This window comes from Hemiscyllium ocellatum, chromosome 11 (assembly GCF_020745735.1).
Source record: "Hemiscyllium ocellatum isolate sHemOce1 chromosome 11, sHemOce1.pat.X.cur, whole genome shotgun sequence".
NCBI lineage: Eukaryota > Metazoa > Chordata > Chondrichthyes > Orectolobiformes > Hemiscylliidae > Hemiscyllium > Hemiscyllium ocellatum.
The window spans coordinates 97429671-97450575 of NC_083411.1; the positions used below are offsets into that span (position 1 = coordinate 97429671).

General features: G+C 40.9%; 1 protein-coding gene across 1 annotated transcript in view; it reads left to right on the plus strand.

Moving 5' to 3' along the window:
• frmpd3 (FERM and PDZ domain containing 3) overlaps positions 1–20905 on the plus strand; it is a 216096-nt gene that overhangs the window by 64002 nt on the left and 131189 nt on the right. The window lies entirely within an intron of this gene.

The window sequence follows — 20905 nt, forward strand, 5'->3', positions numbered from 1 at the left end:
TCAGAACTTGAGGACTTTATTTTTCTTTTAGTCGTTCATGCCATGTTGATACTTTTGATTCAGTCAGATATTTGATCATTTGACAGCTATATGATTATTTGAGCTAATCACAGTATTTTGCACTACATGTTTGGCAGTATAACATGCTTGAAATGACTTTTACAGCAGTATTTTCTTTGAAAGCTATGACATGATGGATACTGTACATCTCCACTGGAGGAATTTGAAAAGAAGTTTGTAAAAGGGCCACTCAAAGAGTGGAGTGTGTGTTTTTGATCAGTTGCTGAAAATATAAATATGGAGTAAATTTTCTGTTCACTTATACCAGTAATGTCAGCTCATTCTGGGAAAAATCAGCCAAATCAATGCAAACAATTGCAAAATGCAACCCTGTTCGCATTCTAGTCAAACGAGGGATACATCAAAAGCCATTTCCATTCATGTTATCTTGCTATCAATAGCATTTGTTCACCCTTTAATTCATCTGGATCAAGCCCCCTTCATAATTATCCACAACCACAATCTGAATTATAAGCCTCTACTGATTGTGCTGATTTGCAAATACTCTAATGTATTCTGTTTATTTAGTTGCATAGTCATTAATATACATATTTGAGAATGTGTGACTTATTTTTAAAAATTGCTAAGAAACTGACTAGTGTGCTCTGATGAAACCATTAAATGATTTGGTATAACTTATAAGCTGTTCTCAGAGATTATAACTCATTTTGCTCACAGGTTGAGGACCAGACACTGATTAAAACTATTCCTGTTGATAAGACCAATTCCAGTGTGCTAACAAAACTGGGTTAAAATACGTTACCATCCTTAAAACAAAAAGATTTATAGTGGAAAGAAAAAAATAAACAAAAATTTGTTCTCTTCATTTAACAAAGTTGGATAAAGAAAATTCTGCATGTAACATGATAAGACAGCTTTTTCACCTTGTCAACTATCTGATCAGGATGCGGGCTTTCTTCGTGAAAGCCAATAAATATACAAAAGTAAGAAAATATGACATGAATTTCCATTATTGTAATTCTACAAACATGGTCCCAAGCACTTTAATTTAAGTGGACTTTCCTGTTTAAATTTGGATAATAATAGATTTTGCATTTGCTACTTAAATATATCTTTTGATTTTGGATTTTCTATGCAAAAATATGAAACTATTATAATTATTTGGAATGTGGCCTGGATTTCAACAGTTGGTTTATTTATGATGGAATCAAACCTGTTCAATTTAAAGGCTGAGCCTTAATTAAATCTCACGGCTGACTTCCTATCTATTACATGTCAGATGTGACAGAGGCCATCCAAACAGTAAATGGAATGATTGCCAGCCATTTGCTCAGACTCCATACAATTAGGAAGGACAGGTCAGCGCTTTTTGTGAGGTTCAATTGAAAATTGAAAACTTAGTCATTTGTAAAATATGTAACCTATTATAGCCATGGTCACAGAAGGAAAACTCTTCCCAGCCCCTGAAAGATATGGACTGTGGCAAGAAATTTGGAAGGAACCTTTCTTGACTCAGAAGCATGAGATCTCATTTTCCAACTTAGTTCTGGCCTTTGAGACAAGATTCTCCCTTCTGAGTGACGAGAGGCCTATTAACAGGGAATTATTGCTCATTATCATCCTCATTAATACTTAATTACACATCATTAATGTGCAATCTCCTACTCTACCACTCGCCAGATTAAAACTAAATGCCAAGAATTCCTGTTCAGGTACCTAATGACGCCAGCTCACCACTTGCTCCTCTGAATTTCTATCCTGGGCATCAGCACCAATATTTCTGGATACATGCCATGAGCAGCAGCCACATGCACCCCATGTCCATCTGACTGGTACCAGCTTCACTGTACGTTCACAGCACAATTCTGATCCACTTACAGTACATGTCTGCAGTGCCTTGCTGCACTTTGGAGCAAGCTAGCAACAGTCATTGGAATGCTGTTGTAAGGACATTGTGTGTTCAGAGGCAGGCATCCAGTTCATAGATTGGACTAGGCTGTTTCTCAGGGCTGCACATTTGCTGTTTTAGCATTTAATATTCAGCACCTTCCTGGATGCTCACCACATTCCCGTCAGCTGTACTTTAATGGCCCACAGATCTTCTGTCTTGTCTTACTGTTTAATGCAGACACAAAGCCGGATAGTCCATCATGGTTGTCAGCAGGGATCGCCCAAAGGGAGAGATATGGTGCCTCATGGCATTGTTCTATCAATCTTATACCCACAGCACCTGCCAGCAACCAAAACAGCAAGCATGCTGCATGTACATCAACTAAGTGGCCACCCCTCGAAGTCGAAGGAGAGTAATACTCAGCCCTGTCTCGGGGGGGAGCTGCTGTCAGTCGAGTCCAGTGTTATGATGAGTTTAGAGGCGTGAACATGACCAGACCTCTGCTCGCACTTGTTTGGGCCAGGGATCAGTCTCACTGCAGCCAGACAATGAGCATACCTGTAGGCTCTGTGCAAACAATCAGGAGATTAATGGAGCTTCAGTCATGGAAATACACAGAGAATGATCAAGAGATTGGTCAGACATCATTCAGGGCTGTCTTTTCAAATCAGTTGGGGTGAGAAGAGTACAGGCAGTCCTAGGGACTAAGTCCTGAAGGGCCTATATGCCAGAGACTTAGCTTGTAACTGGTGGTGAGAAAACCAAAACGAGACAGTACCTACTTGATCTCATCCCCACTAATTACTTGGCACAGATGCATCCCAATCGTCCATGAATATAGTTGGAGTAACCACCATACTAGTAAAAAATGAGGTCTGCAGATGCTGGAGATCACAGCTGCAAATGTGTTGCTGGTCAAAGCACAGCAGGCCAGGCAGCATCTCAGGAATAGAGAATTCGACGTTTCGAGCATAAGCCCTTCATCAGGAAGGTAACCACCATACTACCCCTCTAGAAACCAAAACCCAATTTCATGTGAACACATTCTCCGCCGAGTTATCTGGCAGCACCAAATGACTAAATGGGTTAGATTCAATGCTAATCTAATAAGGTAAACATCCATAGGTCATGAGCTGCAACAGAATTGTATTCTAGTTATTACCTATAATCAACGATGACCGAGCATTTCACCTAATTCTATCATTACCATTAATTCCAGGAACCAGCCCAATTCCAATAAGGCATACAGGAGACAATGCCAAGAATAGCACAAGGTAGGCCCAAAATAAAATTGTTAACTTGGTGAAGCTGCAATACAAAACTACATACAGGCGAAACATCAGGAAAAATATACTACAGTCAGAATTAAACAATAAGGTAAAAGCAATGACTGCAGATGCTGGAAACCAGGGTCTAGATTAGAGTGGTGCTGGAAGAGCACACTAGTTCAGGTAGCATCCAAAGTGCAGCAAAATCGACGTTTCGGCAAAAGCCCTTCATCAGGAATACAGGCAGAGAGCCTGAAGGGTGGAGAGATAAGTGAGAGGAGGGTGGGGGTGGGGAGAAAGTAACATAGAGAACAATAGGTGAGTGGGGGAGGGGATGAAGGTGAGAGGTCTGAGGGGTGAGGGGGGAGTGGATAAGTGGAAAAGAAGATAGGCAGGTAGGACAAATCACAGGGACAGTGCTGAGCTGGAAGGTTGGAACTGGGATGAGGTGGGGGAAGTGTAAATGAGGAAACTGTTGAAGTCCACATTGATGCCCTGGGGTTGCAGTGTTCCAAGGCAGAAGATGAGGCATTCTTCCTCCAGGCGTCTGGTGGTGAGGGAGTGGTGGTGAAGGAGGCCCAGGACTTCCATGTCCTCGGCAGAGTGGGAGGGGGAGTTGAAATGTTGGGCCACAGGGCGGTGTGGTTAATTGGTGCAGGTGTCCCAGAAACTTTCCTAAAGCGCTCTGCAAGGAGGCGTCCAGTCTCCCCAATGTAGAGGAGACCGCACCGGGAGCAAAACTACAATAAATAATATTGGTGGATGTGCAGGTAAAACTTTGATGGATGTGGAAGGCTCCTTTAGGGCCTTGGATAGAGGTGAGGGAGGAGGTGTGGGCACAGGTTTTGCAATTCTTGCGGTGGCAGGGGAAGGTGCCAAGATGGGAGGGTAGGTTGTAGGGGGGCATGGACCTGACGAGGTAGTCACAGAGGGAACAGTCTTTGTGGAAGGCGGAAAGGGATGGGGACCGTTTGGAGGTGGCGGAAATGTCGGTGGATGATTTGGTTTTTGCAAAGGTTGGTAGGGTGGAAGGTGAGCACCAGGGGCTTTCTGTCCTTTATATGGTTGGAGGGGTGGGGTCTGAGGGCAGAGGTGCGGGATGTGGACGAGATGCATCGGAGGACATCTTTAACCATGTGGGAAGAGAAATTGCGGTCTCTAAAGAAGGAGGCCATCTGGTGTGTTCTGTGGTGGAACTGGTCCTCCTGGGAGCAGATACGGTGGAGGTGGAGGAATTGGGAATACGGGATGGCACTTTTTCAGGAGGTAGGGTAGGAAGAGGTCTAATCTAGGTAGCTGTGGGTTTGTAAAAAATGTCGGTATCCAGTTGGTCGTCATTAATAGAGATGGAGAGGTCCAGGAAGGGGAGGGAGGTGTCAGAGATGGTCCAGGTAAATTTAAGGTCAGGGTGGAATGTGTTGGTGAAGTTGATGAATTGCTCAACCTTCTCGTCGGAGCACGAGGTGGTGCCAATACAGTCATCAATGTAGCGGAGGAAGAGGTGGGGAGTGGTGTTGGTGTAACTACGGAAGATGGACTGTTCTACATAGCCAACAAAGAGACAGGCATAGCTGGGGCCCATATGGGTGCCCATGGCTACCCCGTTGGTCTGGATGAAGTGGGAGGATTCAAAGGAGAAATTGTTAAGGGTGAGGACCAGTTCGGCCAGACGAATGAGAGTGTCGGTGGAAGGGTACTACTGGGGATGTCAGGAGAGGAATCCCAAGCCACTGGATCAGTTCAAAGCTCTGCTGTCTTGTCATAACCAATTGTAAATGCTGGTGGACAATTAAACAATTAACAGGCGGTGGGGACTCGATAAATAAACACAACACCAAAGTGCAAGAGACAATTAAGACTGAGACATTTTCAGATACCTACAGTTCAAAGTGAATCATCAACTTTGATTTGCTACTAAAATTCCAGCATCATGAATAATAGTTTTCCACCTTACTGACATCTACTGAACAAGGGAACTAATTGCCCAGGAGTGTCCTTTCCAAAAAAAAGGACAGATTCAATCCATCCACTGCAACTCCATCAGTCCGCTCTCAACCATCAGGGAAGTCATGAAAAATATTGTCAATAGAGCTATCAAGTAGCAATTAATTGACAATAACTAACTATCAATGTTTAGTTTGGTTAAACTGGAACCGTTTAGCTTGGGTCTTCATTCCAGTCTTGAACCAATCTGAATAAAAGAATTAAATTCCAGTGGGGAAGTAAAACTAACTGCCCTTGACATCAAAGCAGCATTTGATTCAGTATGGTATCAAAGTGTCCTGGTAGAAATGAATAGGTGGATTTCGAGTGGAAAGCTCTTGTGGTGTCTTATCTAGCACCAGAGAGAATTATTGTGATTTTTGGAGACCAATCATCTCAGGACCAAGACTGCAACAGTTCAACAAGGCAGCTCACCACCACCCTCACAAGGACACCTGCAGGCGTGCTGGAAATGCTGGCCTAGCCTGTAACACCCACCGTCCATGAACCCAAATTAGAAAATTGATTACAGTTGACAAAACTAATTAGTTTCAGTGAAGTGTACAACAAAAATGTTGAAAATTCTTGTTGCATTTTGTTTTGAATTTTTGAAATTTCAAGGGCACAAAAGTGATTTCACAACTGACTGATCTTGTTACTTGATGCATGACTGGAGATTAAAAAAAGCAAATCCTGACACACTCTGTGAAATGCCAATAACAACAGTACGCATTGGAACAGAAGCAATTTATCCCCTCAAGCCTATTCTGCCTTTCAATAAGCTCATGCATGAATTGCTAACTCGTAGTGACCCACCTTTGCCAGCATCCTTTAATCCCAATGACTGACAAAAATCTGTTGATCTCAATTTTAAAGTGACATATTGGGCAGAATCTTCATGACCTCCGAATAGCAATAAATTTGAGAAAATTGAGTGAGATATCAAGTGAGGTCCTTTTTCATGTAGAGATCAAAAAAGTTGCATTTTCCAACTAAGTACTGAATATCGAGATGAGATTCTTGCTAGCAGCAAGAGGCCAATTAGCATGGATTGTCACTCACTATCACCTGCTTTAATATTTAATCTTACATCATTAATATGCAGTCCCCCATTCTCCCACTCGCTGGATAGAAACTAGACTGCAGCCAATTCCAACAAAAGTCAGAGAAGTTACGTTACTACTCCAGCTCACCTCTTTGCTCTCTAGAACTCCATCTTGGACTCCAGGCACCAGTATCTCACAGAATATTCCATGGGCAGTGACTGTACCCTCTCAACCATCGACATTAGCAACCAACATGCACTCCTCTCTGTATCACCATGGCACATCCCTAATGTGCTTACAGTACAGCTCTGCATTTCAATGCTGAAATTTGGAGACGCCAGCACCTTTCAATAAAATGCTGTTGCAAGGAACCTTTTCATCTAAGGATTGGCACCAGCTCATAGACTGGATCAGGGAGCATGTCAGGGCTGCTTGCTCATTCACTTAGCGGGCACTCACTTTCCTTCTGTCTGGACACAATTGCCTTGCTTTTTTGATTTTCTCCCTTTTATTTGAAAAGAGGAGACAAAAACAATATACTGTAGGCCAACTAGCTTTGGTTCAGTTATTGGGAAAATGTTCGGGTCTATTTTACAGGATGCATTTGGAAATACATAATATGATGGAGCAGAATCAGCATGGCCTCATGAAGGAGAAAATCATGCCTGACAAATTTACTAAATTATTTGAGGAGGTAACAAGCAAGATAGATAAAGGGGAAGTAGTGAATGTTACATATTTGCATGTTCAGAAGGCTTTTAATAAAGTATTACACATTAAGCTACTTAATAAGTTAAGGATTCATGGTGTTGCAGGTAGGATATTAGCATGAATAGAGGATTGGCTGAGTAATAGAAGATGGAGAGTTGAGAATAGGGGCACAATTTCAGGATGGTAACCTGTAACTAGTCAAGAGTCACAGGGATCGGTACTAGGACCAAAATTATTTACAATATATTATTCATTTGGATGTGGAAAGTGAATGTACTATCACCAAGTTTGTAGATGACACAAAAGAGTTGGGAAGCCAAATAGTGAGCATCACATAAAGAGCACAGAGAGATACAGACAGGTTAAGTAAATGGGCAAGGACTTGACAGATGGAGTTTAATGAGGGAAAATGTGATGCTATACACTTTGGCAGGAAGCATAGCGGAGGTGAATGTTATTTAAATGAGAAAGACTGCTGAAAGCTACATAACAGAAGGATTTTGGAGTCTTCATCCATGAATAACAAAAAAAGCAGCAACAAATTTCATTTGGTAGCTAGGAAGGCTATTGGAGAGTTGACTTTTACTTCAATGGGAATGGAGTATAAAATTTGGGAGGTTTTGCTATTCAAGGCACTTATGAGACCACAGCTGGAGCTGTGGGCAGTTTTAGACTTCATATCTAAGGAAAGCTATGCTAACATTGGAACTAGTCCAGAGAAGGCTCAAATGTCTGATACCAGGTATGGAGGAGGAGGGGTTGAGTAGGTTGGGTCTGTACTCACTGGAATTTAAAAGAATGGGAGGTGACCTATTAAGACATAAAAGATTCTTAGGGGACGTATGATGGATGCTGGGAGGTGCAAGAGGCTAGCTCTAGAAGACATAATCTCAGATGAGTGGTCACAGAGCTGAGGTGGAATTTCTTCTCTTGGAGGGTACTGAATCTGTGAAATCTTTTACCTAGAGAGCTGTTGAGGTTCATTTAAGTTTATTCAAGACTGAAATAAACTGATTTTTATTCAAGGGAATCAAGGGTTATGGGGAAGTCAGAAAAATGGAGTTGAGGGTTATCAAATTAGCCATGATTTCATTGAATGGCAAACAGACTGAAAAGGCTGAATACTTCTGCTACAAAATTTTATGGTCTTACAATGTCAGCCACAGTTCAGAGATGTGTATACGTTTTCCTAGATTTGTCTTTTAGCACAAACAGAGAGCCAGGTATCTTGTCATGGTTGTCAGCAGTCATCATTCAAGGTAGAATGTATGGCACCTTCCTCTCAATGTCATGCCTGCAACATGTGTCAGAGGTCTGTGTGACAAATGCACTGCAAATGCATCAAGTAAATGGATGTGTCTCAAAGCTAAAGAATAATAGTCCTCTGCCAAGTTAAAGGGTCTGTCATCAGTTATGGAGTTCCAATACAGTTAATCAAGGGCTTTGTCCACTATTAGACTGGAGCCTTGGACAGAGTCAGTCAACATTTCTGTCACGGTCAGGATCCTCTCCATATATAGGGGTGAGGAGCCAAATGTCAGGTTTCTCACCAACTGTCTTAACTCTGTTGGCCCTATTGTGGGCTGATTTCTCCTGGAATTAGATAAAGGGTGAGTTTGAATGACATGACAAAACAGTCACAATTATAACTGCTGGTGCTGATTGGGAAAAAATTGTGAGCTGTCTCAAGTGAATGAATAGAAGATTAAAAGGCCATATAGGATTCATAAACTGTGGGAATTGTCAGAAAAGAGCAAGTGATGGAACTTATACTATGTGATAGTGAAAGAGGAAAAGAATGAGCCTTGCTTGGAGATGGGTGCAGTAGCAGAGATTGGAGTGAATTAGGTAGTGCAGAGAATATAATGGCAGCTACTCTGGTGAGCAAAGAAGGATATTGACCTTCTTGAAGCATTGTTGGGCACTTCTTCAGACCATTGACATCGCACTGACCTGGGTGGCAACTTCAGACCAAGTTCACTGGTTCTGATATCATATCCTCTGCCACTGATCCTGGGGGAGGAGAACAGCCCTCCTCTGTACTATCCTATCCACCAGGACCTCCAAGTCCCTGTGCACAAAATAGCATGGCCATTTCCTCTTATTTGCAATGTCTGGGACAAATGCCACAAACCATGCAGGGCAGCTCCAGACTGCAAACACTTGACCAGGTGTACAATGCCTTTTAAGTATGATGCTGACACCAGGAACCATGGAATGTCCTGGCAGTGGCAAGTACCTCAGCAAGTGGGAGAATGGAGCTAACATCAGACCAGAGGGGCACTATAGGGGCATAATATCTAGTTAATGAGGTGAGTTTGGGATAATTGAGCACAAAAGCCCATGCAATTACATAAAGCATAGTCATCCATGAAACTCAGCAAAACAATCCTTTGCCACTTTCTGGGAACATTCAGCACTTTATCTCACAAGCTGATATGTGTAAAAGAGAATTCCAAAGTTCTGTCACCTTTTTTGTATAGAAATGTTTCATAATGCTGAATATTGCTGAATAGTCTGGCTCAATATTCCAAGATGCATCAATGAGTAAAAGTGGCCCAAGTAGTCTGACTTCAAGATCGTTGTTCTAGATTTGTGCATTGGGACTATGAGGAACCCCCAACTGGGCTGACACTGTGGAAATAGTCTAATAAATTGAGTTTTCCAATGGAAATGTTCCTCTGTATTTGGAACTCTCCAAAGAGTTCCTACGTAGGTATTAAGCGAATACTCTCATTTGCCATTGCCCCCAGCCACCCTCCACCTATCCCCTGGGCAAGTAGGACTCCCCTTATTCCTTAAAAAAATTGCAAGCTCAACCTCCTGCATTCCTTACTGGTCTGACCCTCCTCCCACCAGGCTTAACCCCTCCCTATCCTGCCAGATGTGACACCCTCTCCCACCTCTCAGACATGGTAAACCATACCCTCAATTGGACCCAAGACCAACACCTAGCCAAATCTGATGACAGCCATCCTGAATCAACACTCTGAAGGAAGGTCTGACCCTGCCTCCTCCTACCCAGGAACTGACACAACCACCCCCACCTGCTACTCCGACAGACCTTAGAGCTAACAACACCTTGGGCTGATAAGTGACAAGAAACAGTCATAACAAAGAAATACCATGCAATAGCTATCCACATTTAACCATCCCCATTGAAATCCAGTGGTGCTACCTTCAATATTTTGGGAGTTACATTGGCCAGAAACTCAACTAGACTCGCTACATAAACACAGTGGCCAGAAGAGCAGGTTAAACGCTAGGAATACTGCAGTGAATAAATCACTTCCTGACTCCCCAAAACCTATCCATCCTCTAAAGGCACAAATCAAGAGTGTGATAGAATATTCCCTACTTGCCTGGCTGGATACAGTTCCAATAACACTCAAGAAGGTTGACACTTTCCAGAACAAAGCAGCCCCACTTGATTGGCACCATACCAACAAACATCCACTTCCTCTAACACTGACACTCAGTAGCAGCAACATGTACTATCTACAAGATGCACTGTAGAAATTCGCTAAAGATCCTTTGGTAGCACCTTCCAAACCCATGACCATTTCCACCTAGAAAGATAAGGGCAGTAGATACATGGGAACACAATCATCTACAAATTCCTATCCAAGCCACTCACCATCCTGACTTGAAAATATATTGTTGTTCCTTTATTGTTACTCGGTCAAAGTCTTAGAATTCCCTCCCCCGGCATCATGGGTCAACCTGCAGCATGTGGACTGCAGCTCACCACCACGTTCTCAAGGACATCTAGGGATAAGCAATAAATGCTGGCCAGCCAGTTAGCCCAGATCCCAAGGGTGAATTAAAAAAGACTTCCACCTGACACCAACCCAACCCAAAAATGTCCAGCATTGAATGATGTATGAAGTTAAATTTAATCCAGAAATAGAGTTTCTGACCTTAATTAGAATATCCGGGGCAATAATTTCTCTTTATCAACTTTGATTGTTCCACTCAATATCTTGACAACTTCAATCAAATCACTGCTTGGCCTTCCCAATCCAGAAAGTACAATCCAAGTTTGTGGATCTTTCCTGACAATTTAAACTCTTGAGTCCAGGGATTATTCTGGACAACCTACAAAGCCAATAATCCCTTCCTACAGTGTGCTGCTCAGAGCCTTTCACCAATAGTTCAGATTATGTCCCAAGGCTTTATACAATGGAAGGATGGCTTCTAGCTCCTTATATTTCAGATTTAAAGGTGAGTATTCTATTCAATTTGATAACTTTATATACCTGTTCATGATAACTTCATGATTTAAATCTCTATAGTTTGTAGCTTTTTATTATATTGGAAGTACAATTTTATCCTTCTTTGTTTCAAAGTGAATAACCTCACATTTGCTTACATTGCTGTCTATTTGACACAGACTTTGCCTCTTTACTAAATATCTCAACATTTATGCATTCATCTGTTGTGCTCACAATACCAATGTCGTGTGAAGTTGGCAAATTTGGATATGTGGCTTTCTATAATCCACCTCATTAGTAAAGGCAGTGAATACCTGACACCTCAATATAGTTCCTTGCAGGATACAACTGGTCTCATACTGTCACTCACAGAAACTGCCCATTATCCCCATTCTTTATCTCTCGACACTCAGCCAATTTCTTACAGAGGTCAATGATTTGCCTTCAGCTTTAGCTTTAGCTCACAATCGCATATGAGGTGTTTTCCTGTTGCCTCTAGAAGTCCATTTAATTAATACCTATGGACATTCTCCTGTCCACTACCTTAGCTACCTCTTCAAAATATGCAGTCAGATTTGTCAGGTACAACCAATCCTTTAAAGATCCATGTTGTTTTTTCTGAGCAGCTGAAGGGGTTCAATCTCCAATCCTCGACTGTAGATTCCAGCAATTTCCCAACAACAGATATCTAAATGATCCACAATTTCCTCATTTTCCTGTTACCTTTCTTGAATAGCAGAGTGACACTAAATTTTGCAATCTGAAGAAATGGTTTCCAAATCAGGAGAATTTGCGAATGTATAATTAAGGCATTAATAATGTTCTCGTTGCATTCCATTAAAACCCTTGGATAGAAATTGCCTGGTCCTGGAGTTTTAATATAATTTAGTGCCATTATTTTCTTCATTATTGGAATTTTGGTGATACTATTTTTGGTGAGTTAGTTTCAGATTCAATATTTGCTTCTTTTCAGATTTCTGACATAGAGACACAGTCATACAGCACACAACAGATATAACGTGACAATGCCAACGAGATTTCCCAAACTAAACTAGTCCCAGCATTTGGCCCATATCCCTCTAAACCTTTCCTATACTTGTACTTATCCAAAAGTGTTCTCATAATTGTAACTGTATTTGCATCTAACACTTCCTCTCGAAGTTCATTCCATATACGAACCACCTTCTGTGTGAAAAAGTTGCACCTTGGGTCCATTTTAAGTCTTTCTTCTCTCACCTTAAAAATATGCACCCTTGTTTTGAACTTATCCTCCCTATGGAAAAGACCTTTGCTATTCACCTTATCTATGCCCCTCATGATTTTATAAATCTCTATAAGGTCACCTGTCAATCTCTATGCTCCAATGAAAAACACCCCAGCTTACCCAGCCTCTCCTTATATCTCAAACACTCCAATCCCATCAGCTTCCTGGTGAATTCTTTTCTGAATCCTTTCCAATTTAATAAAATCCTTCATACTACAGGGCAACCCAGAACTGCACACAGTACTCCAAAAGTGGCCTCACCAAAGTCCTATATGACCTCAACATGACCCAACTTTTATATTCCTGAAGAAGGGCTTATGCCCAAAAAGTCGATTCTCCTTCTCCTTTGATGCTGCCTGACCTGCTGCGCTTTCCCAGTAACACATTTTTAAGCTCTGATCCCCAACATCTGAAGTCCTCACTTTCTCCAACATTTATAGTCAATGATCTGAGCAATAAAGGTAACCATACCTAAACAGTTTCTTAACCTCCTTGTCTATCTTTGATGCAACGTTGAAAGAACTATGTACCTGAACCCCTAGGTCTCTCTGTTTGACAACATTATACATGACCCTACATTGTTCTTGTTTGTTTTACCAAAACATAATACCTCATATTTGTCCAAGTTAAACTCCATCGGCCACTCCTCAGCCCATTTGCCCTATTGATCAAGATCCCTTTGTAATCTTAGGTAATCTTCATTGTTGACTATACCACCAATTTTGTTGTAATCCACAAAATTGCTAACCATGCTTCCAGTATTCTCAACCAAATCATTTATATAAATGATGAACAAAAGTGGACCGAGCACCAATCCTGTGGAACACCTCCTGTCATAGGCCTCCAATCCAAAAAACAACCCTCCACTACCTCTTATTGCCTCCTACCATCAAACCAATATTCCATCCAATTGGCAATCCAATCCCTGAATCCCCAGTGATCTAACTTTATTAATTAGTCTACCATGTGGAACATTGTCAAAGGCTTTACTAAAGTTCATGAGGATAATGTCGACTATTCTGTCCTCATCAATATTTTTGGCTACATTTTCAGAAAGCCCAAATAGGTTTGTGAGGCACCATCTCCCACACACAAAATCATGCTGACTACCCCTAATTAGTCCTTCTCTCTTCAAATAAAAACCAAATGTATTGTGGATGCTTTAAATCAGAAACAAAACAGAAGTTGCTGGAAAAGCTCAGCAGGTCTGGCAGCATCTGTGAAGAGAAATCAAAATTAACATTTTGGGCCCAGTTCTTTCCTCAGAACTTCTGACATCAATATTAATTTCTTTGAGTTCTCTAGCCTCGCGTTCTTTCTTCACAATAAAACTGTTGCAAAATATTTGTTTATATTATCTTTCCCATCCCCAAAGGTGCACACATGATGACTTATTTGATCTCTAAGTGGTCCTACTCTCTCTCTAGTTGGTCCCTTTCTCTTGATGTACTTCTAGGTTCTCTTTGGATTATCCTTATCCTTATCTGCCAAGGCTGTCTCATATCCCTTTTCGCCCTCCCAACTTCCCTATTTAAGAATACTCATACACCCCTTATACTCTTCAAAAGATTTAGTTAATCCCAGTTGTCTGAATGTGAAATGGGGCTCTTTCTTATTCTAAACCACAGCCTCAAAATCTTTATTCATCCGTTGTTCCCTAATCTTACCAGCCTTACCCTTCACTCTAATAGGGACATAATGCCTCTGAACTCTCATTATCTCAGTTTTGAAAGCCTCCCACTTGCCAGTTGTCCCTTTATTTGCAAACAGTCTATTCCAATCAACTTTTGAAAGTTACTGTCTTGTACTGTCAAATTTTGCCTTACTCAAATTAAGAACTTTAACTATTTTAAACGTAATAGAATTATGAACACTGGTCCCAATCCCCCACTAACACTTCAGTCGCTTGCCCTGCCTTATTTCCCAAGAGAAGATCATTAGGGAAGAGAAATGAGAAAGGAGGTCAGAGATATGTTGTAAACCCTGGGAGAGGCCAAATAGAAAAGCCTTTATTGAGTTATCAAGGACAGATAATGTCCTGCACTGAAGTGAGCTGGATATTGTTGTGCACTCTCTCTGTCACTGTAACCCTTAGAGAGAGGAGTTATCTGGAAGAAAGAGAGGAAGACGCTAGAACTCAAACTGGATGAGGGAGGGACATTCAGTGATTCAAAGCCTAGTTGTAAGTAGCTGCTGCAGAAGAGAAAAGGGGCAGCCCAGTACAGTGTCATTAGGAATTCAGGACATCCCTCTTGAGACTCTGAGCTAGTTGTGACCTCATTTGCTCTATTACAGTCTTTACTCTAACTATCACCTAGGCTGTTGGCCCATCCACACAACAGGGAGCTCGAGTGATGAAGAACCTTGGAATGGTACTTAGACTGCCCTCTACCTGCCAGACCCATGTTGGTGGTTTCTGGACATCCAGCATCAGGATCCAGCTTGACAACCCTTTCCTGCGTCACTGTGACTCAGTGGTTAGCACTGCTGCCTCACAGTGCCAGGGATCTATGTTCGATTCCAGCCTTCAGCGGCTGTCTGTGTGGAGTTTGCACATTCTCCCTGTGTCTGCATACGTTTCCTTCATGTTCTCTGGTTTCTTCCCACAGTTCAAAGATGTGCGGTCTAGGTGGATTAGCCATGGGATATGCAAGGTGATAGCGACGAGTTGGGTCTGGATGGGATGTTCTTTGGAGGGTTGGTGTGGACTCAAATGGCCAACTGGCTTGCTTCCACACCATAGGGATTCTATGATTCCATAGGCTTCATCTACAGTCAATTATGATGTTATGTAATTATTCAACCTATCCACCATTTTGTTATTTTCCACAATATTATCACCACAAACACGTTCCAGGAATCCACATTGCTCGCCACCTATTTATTCCTCTCAACTTAAGTGTAATTATTTATATATTGGTTTTGATCATTATCTTTTAGCTTGACATCTACCAAGAAATTGCGGTACATGTTACAATTGTTTATTCGAGTGAATGAAAGGAGAATCAGCCTTATCAGTCTCACATTGCACTCTGCAAAGTCCTGTAGGCTTCTAGTTTTCATAACAGGTTATGTATTAAATTCTTTATGATCAATTCACAGATGTCCCAATGGTAGTTTACTGATTTCCCACAATTTATATATCACTTGTGTGCTCTTTGTATTTGTATTTGCCCAGGCCTTCTTTATCTTCACTGATTATGGCCTACCTGATCCATACTATCTGCATTCCAGACTTTGCCCTTTTGTTTATGTGTTCCCAACTCTTAACCTATGTCTGTGCATCTGTGATTCTGCAGCTTTGTTCCATTTATGTTTTACTAAAAACAGTTTTGACTAAAGTACAACCCTTAACTAATCTTCAGTAACCTTTGCAAACTTTCTTCGTACCTACTTTTTGTAACTTTTGCCATCTATTTTATCATTATTTTTGCTGTTTCGATTAATCCTGTTTAATCTCTGGCATTTCTTGCATTTTAGAGCAGTATCAGTTTGACAGTCCACAAACTATTGTGGAAGTTCAGATTTGGCTGTGGAGAGGGATTGTGTACAGGAGTTATTTGAGGGGCAGAGTGTCAACTAATTTAACTAACTGCTGCGGCATGGTGGCACAGTGGTTAGCACTGCTGCCTCGCAGCGCCAGAGTCCCGGGTTCAATTCCCACCTCAGGCAACTGTCTGTGTGGAGTTTGCACATTCTCCCTGTATCTGCGTGGGTTTCCTCCGGGTGCTCCATTTCCTCCCACAGTCCAAAAATATTCAGATTAGGTAAATTGCCCATAGTGTAAATGTAGGGGAATGGGTCTGGGTGGGTTGCTCTTCGAAGGGTTGGTGTGGACTTGTTGGGCCGAAAGACCTGTTTCCACACTGTAAAGTAATCTTTAAAAAACACCTTGATCCTGGAGTTGGGTAGGAATATCCACTGCCCTCTCCTCAGCACTGTGTACCAATGGATCCATTTGATCAAGAGAAAGGCAAGAAACAGTCAAAGTCAAAGAAGTTCTAACAGCAGCGCTCCACGTAGGGCCACATGAAGATGACAGATAAATTCCTGAAGTCAGTGCAGATGAGTTTGTCTCAATTAAAGCTGTAGGGCATCAGACTCAGGAACATGGAAACATAGAAAATGACAGTAGGAGTCAGCTATTCAGTCATTCAAGCTTGCGCCACCATTCAGTACAATGATAGCTGGTCAACTTACTCACTCACATGTTCTTGTAGCAGTAGATTGACGATTCTGTTCAATTGAATCCATTGAAATAGGTCAAAAGAATAACTAAAGCAGATCACAGACTGTGATTTGGAAAGTAAGCAAACAGCAAAAATGTTAAGATCGGGGAGCATGAAAGTAGCACTAATTATTCTAATTATGAGCGAAACCTCTAGGGACAATCAGAGTCATACTAATGTGAGTCAGATATGTCAATGGTGGAGCAGAAACTGAGCTTACGAAGGATGCTAATCTGGAATAGAATTAGTTTACAGAACATAAACTCTTTTTAGCTCCCAAAGTGAGAATCAAGACATTGGCAAAGTAAAATAAACTTTCTAAGAAACCAACGGTTGCTTGAAAGTAATTCCAACCTTGGGAATTACTCCTTGAGTTACTCCTTGTGCTATTATACTAACTTTGGTCAAGGGTTTGGGCACAAAGTGGGGGAAAAAAATCAAGCTGAATGCTTGACAACACCTACTTTAGTCAATTTAAATGTAAGATATTATTGGGGACTAATACATTTTATTGAGGACAAATCTGGTGCAGCATTACCCCTTTTTGGTGAGATTGGCAAAACAAAAGCACCTGAAAACATGCTGTGCATGAAAAGAAAAGCTAATTCTAGGGATCCAGAAAAGAAATGGGATAAAATGCCATAAAGAGCAAAGTGGAAACAGAGAATAAACAGAGAATTGGGTTATAGACGAGTATTTTTAATTTGCAGTTGAAACTTGGGGGTTGAGCTAATATATGTCCACTAAAGAGAGTGGGATTTTAGGACTTTAAGGGATGGGAGAAATGATGGGCATGAATGGATTTGTAGTGGAGAGGAATTTGATGTAAACCTATTGGACCAAGTGCCATTCTCTTTCTAGCAGCCTTGCCATCAAAATTATCATAATGTAAGCACAGTTGAAAATTATAGCTTGTTATCTCATGTGTGTTCTGACACCAATAAAGCTTTGGGATGCCAGCCACATAAAATCAAACTCCAGGGTTTCAGACCATTTAGGGGCAATGGAGAATTTTGTTTCACATACTTTAAGCACAGGAGGTTACTTTGTAAAATGCCAGGTTTTTTTATACTTCTGTATTTTTGAATGTAATGGGAAAGGAACATTTTTTAAAGCCAACAAATCATGGAATCCCTACAGTGTGGAAGCAGTCCACACCTCTTTGTGAGCAGCACGGTGGCAGTGGGCGGCACGATGGCACAGTGGTTAGCACTGTTGCTTCACAGCACCAAAGACCTGGGTTCAATTCCCGCCTCAGGCGACTCTCTGTGTAGAGTTTGCACATTCTCCCCGTGTCTGCGTGTATTTCCTCCGGGTGCTCTGGTTTCCTCACACAATCCAAAAATGTGCAGGTTAAGTGAATTGGCCATGTTAAGTTGCCCATAATGTAGGAGAATGGGTCTGGGTGGGTTACGCTTCGGCAGGTCGGGTGGACTTGTTGGCCCGAAGGGCCTGTTTCCACACTGTAAGTAATCTAATCAAACTTCCAAAGAGCTTCCCAACTAGACCTCCCCTCTACCCTATCCCTGTATTGTGAAAGGGATTGCTATACTTTTTAAAAACTAACTGTTGACACTTAATTGTAAATGTTGTTCATACCTTTTCCTTGTTCAACCAGTGATGGTGGGTTAGTTGTAGATGAATTGGAGCTAAGTAGCTTGTAAAACATTAGATTCACCCAGCAAAAAGTAAATGATTGGTCTGAGAAATAGTGGTTAGTTATCAATGACAAAGGCCTTCTGCTTGTCAAATAATGCGATTGGCTCCCAGGTAGCTTGTGGGTGTGATCCAGACTGAAAAACCTTTAGACCTTTGGAAAAGAAGGTGCTGGGTTTGCCTCTTCAGTAAAAAAGAAGACCCAAAGCCTAAAGAAGACCAATTTATTTATCCTCACCAGTTGCTGTAAGCTGTGGATTTGAACCAATAGGTTATAAATTGAAAACCAGTTGTTCTGTGTCTCATGCAAAGAAGAGAAAACAGCTGGAGAAAGAGAGAGAGAGATCAATGGACAGCAAGTGCTGATAGGCCAAAAGGATCATCTCAGTGAAGCCTGTGAACAGGGATGATTAATCTGCCTTCCTCATTTTCCCTCTAACCATAACACCAAGTTTGTTTGGTGTCTGCATAGGCAGGTTTATCTAATAGACATATATGTTTACATTTCATAATTGCTTTGAAACTATGTGTATTAAAAGTCAATGTTGTTAAGTATAAAAACATGGTCTGTGCTTTCTCTCAGCCAGAGTCTGAGGAAGCAAGCACGTTGGGGAAGTTTGGGTATTTAGATAAAACCTTTAATTTTTATGATGATTTCAGGAATCACAGAGCTTGATTTCCAACATACTACCCCAGTGAAACAATTCAAAAATTAAATGTACAGGTAATTCTTCTATAATGCAATACTTGCAGACTAATGCAACCCCGCATTATAGAAAAATCGCACTTTCGAAGTAGTGTCCCCAACTCGTCAATCACGTTACAGCAAATTCATGTTAATGAAACGTGTGTTATAGGAGAATGACCTGTATCAATGTTGTGGTAATTTTCCATTTTATGCCTTTATTGAGTACAAATCTTGTTTGGTATTAATTTGTTCAATTTGGCAAATGTTAAAATTAAACATTTTGTTAAATGTTCTTTGTGATTATTTGTTTTGATACTTGGTGGTGTATCTGACAGAATGAGTACCAGACACAAGAATTCTATTGTCGCTACTTCCATGATATTGTTGATAGTGACTTAAAGGAAATTTTAATTCGTAGAGCTGTGTTCTCAAATTTTACTTCTTAATTTTCCTTTAAGCACAACATACATGTCAAGGTGGCGAGCAAACTGAAGCAGGTTGAGATATTGTTTTCGGAGTTTGAAGAAACCTTGTGAAGGATCGCTCATTTAACAGGGATATGGAAGGATTACATGTGTCAACTGCATTGAGCACCTAGTCCTGCTAAAATTAAGATACACAAGGACGATCGGGCGGTAGTTATTTGATTTGAAAGCTCTGATGTTTTTTAAATACAAATGGACATTTTTGCTGTTTTGCAGCATCATAGGTAGTGAATTTAGATTTTAGAAAAATTGTGAGGCCACTGCATATGTATTACATTCAGTCTTTTATCTTGAACCCAAAATTTTCCAACAGACCTCTTGTGAAATACCTTACGATACAGCTGGGTCATCCATATACACTAGATCTAGACTATTCCCTTATTTTCAACAATCATAAATTACAGACTATTTGTTGATCTTTGAAACCTCCAAAAATCCTTCTGAAATTGTGGTCCACTTATATACAGAGTATAAAATATAAACCTGTTAATCGTTGTCATTTTTAAATGTGTAAAAAAGCATAAAAGCAGGCAAAATAAAATCATGTGACATGGTTTACTGAATGAGATAACTGGACAAGGTTACATTCAGGAGAGTCAAAGCAATGTGAAACATGTAAAGTTCATCAAATATATTGAGTCTGTTTAGTTATGACATCAACACAAGAATCCTACTTTGGATCAGCAGTGTCCCTCCACAAAAAATCATCTTTTGACTAAATATTCCATTTTCCTTGTACAATCTAATAACATTTCATGCACTAATAACTTTCCACAATTTGAAAATGATTCCACACAAAATATCAAGCAGGAGAGGATATATATTGTTCTCTTTTCTTGAAGTTTCATTTTTCCAAGAACCAGCCACTTATTATGTTGGTATGACATGAATCCAAAGGTGGAACTACATACATTAAAGCCATAAGCATAGGTGCTATTTCATTGCAGGAAGCCCCTCTTGATCTCATCAGTTATTTTTAGGTCCACACATCTCCCACATTATGTAGAGCATGAGAATGTCTGTTCCAGAGATTATCCATCAGACCATAATATATAGGAGCTATTCGACTGACAGACTCTGCTCCACATTCGATCATGGCTGATATGACTCTCAACCCCATTTTTCTGTCTTCTCCCTGTAACCCTTGATTCCTCTTACTAATCAAGAATATATTTATCTCTGTCTTAAATATACTCAATGGCTTGGCTCCATAGCCCTCTGATGCAATGTGTCTCACAGATTCACCATACACTGGCTAAAAATTTCATCGTCAGTCAGTTGCAAAGAGTCATCTCTTCATTTTGAGGCTCTGCCCTTAGGTCCTAGTCTCTCCAATGAGTGGAAACATCTCTATATCCACTGTATATAGACCACTCAGTATTCTATACGTTTCTATCAGATGCCCCCTCATCCATCAAATACAGACTCAGAGTCCTCAACCACTCCTCA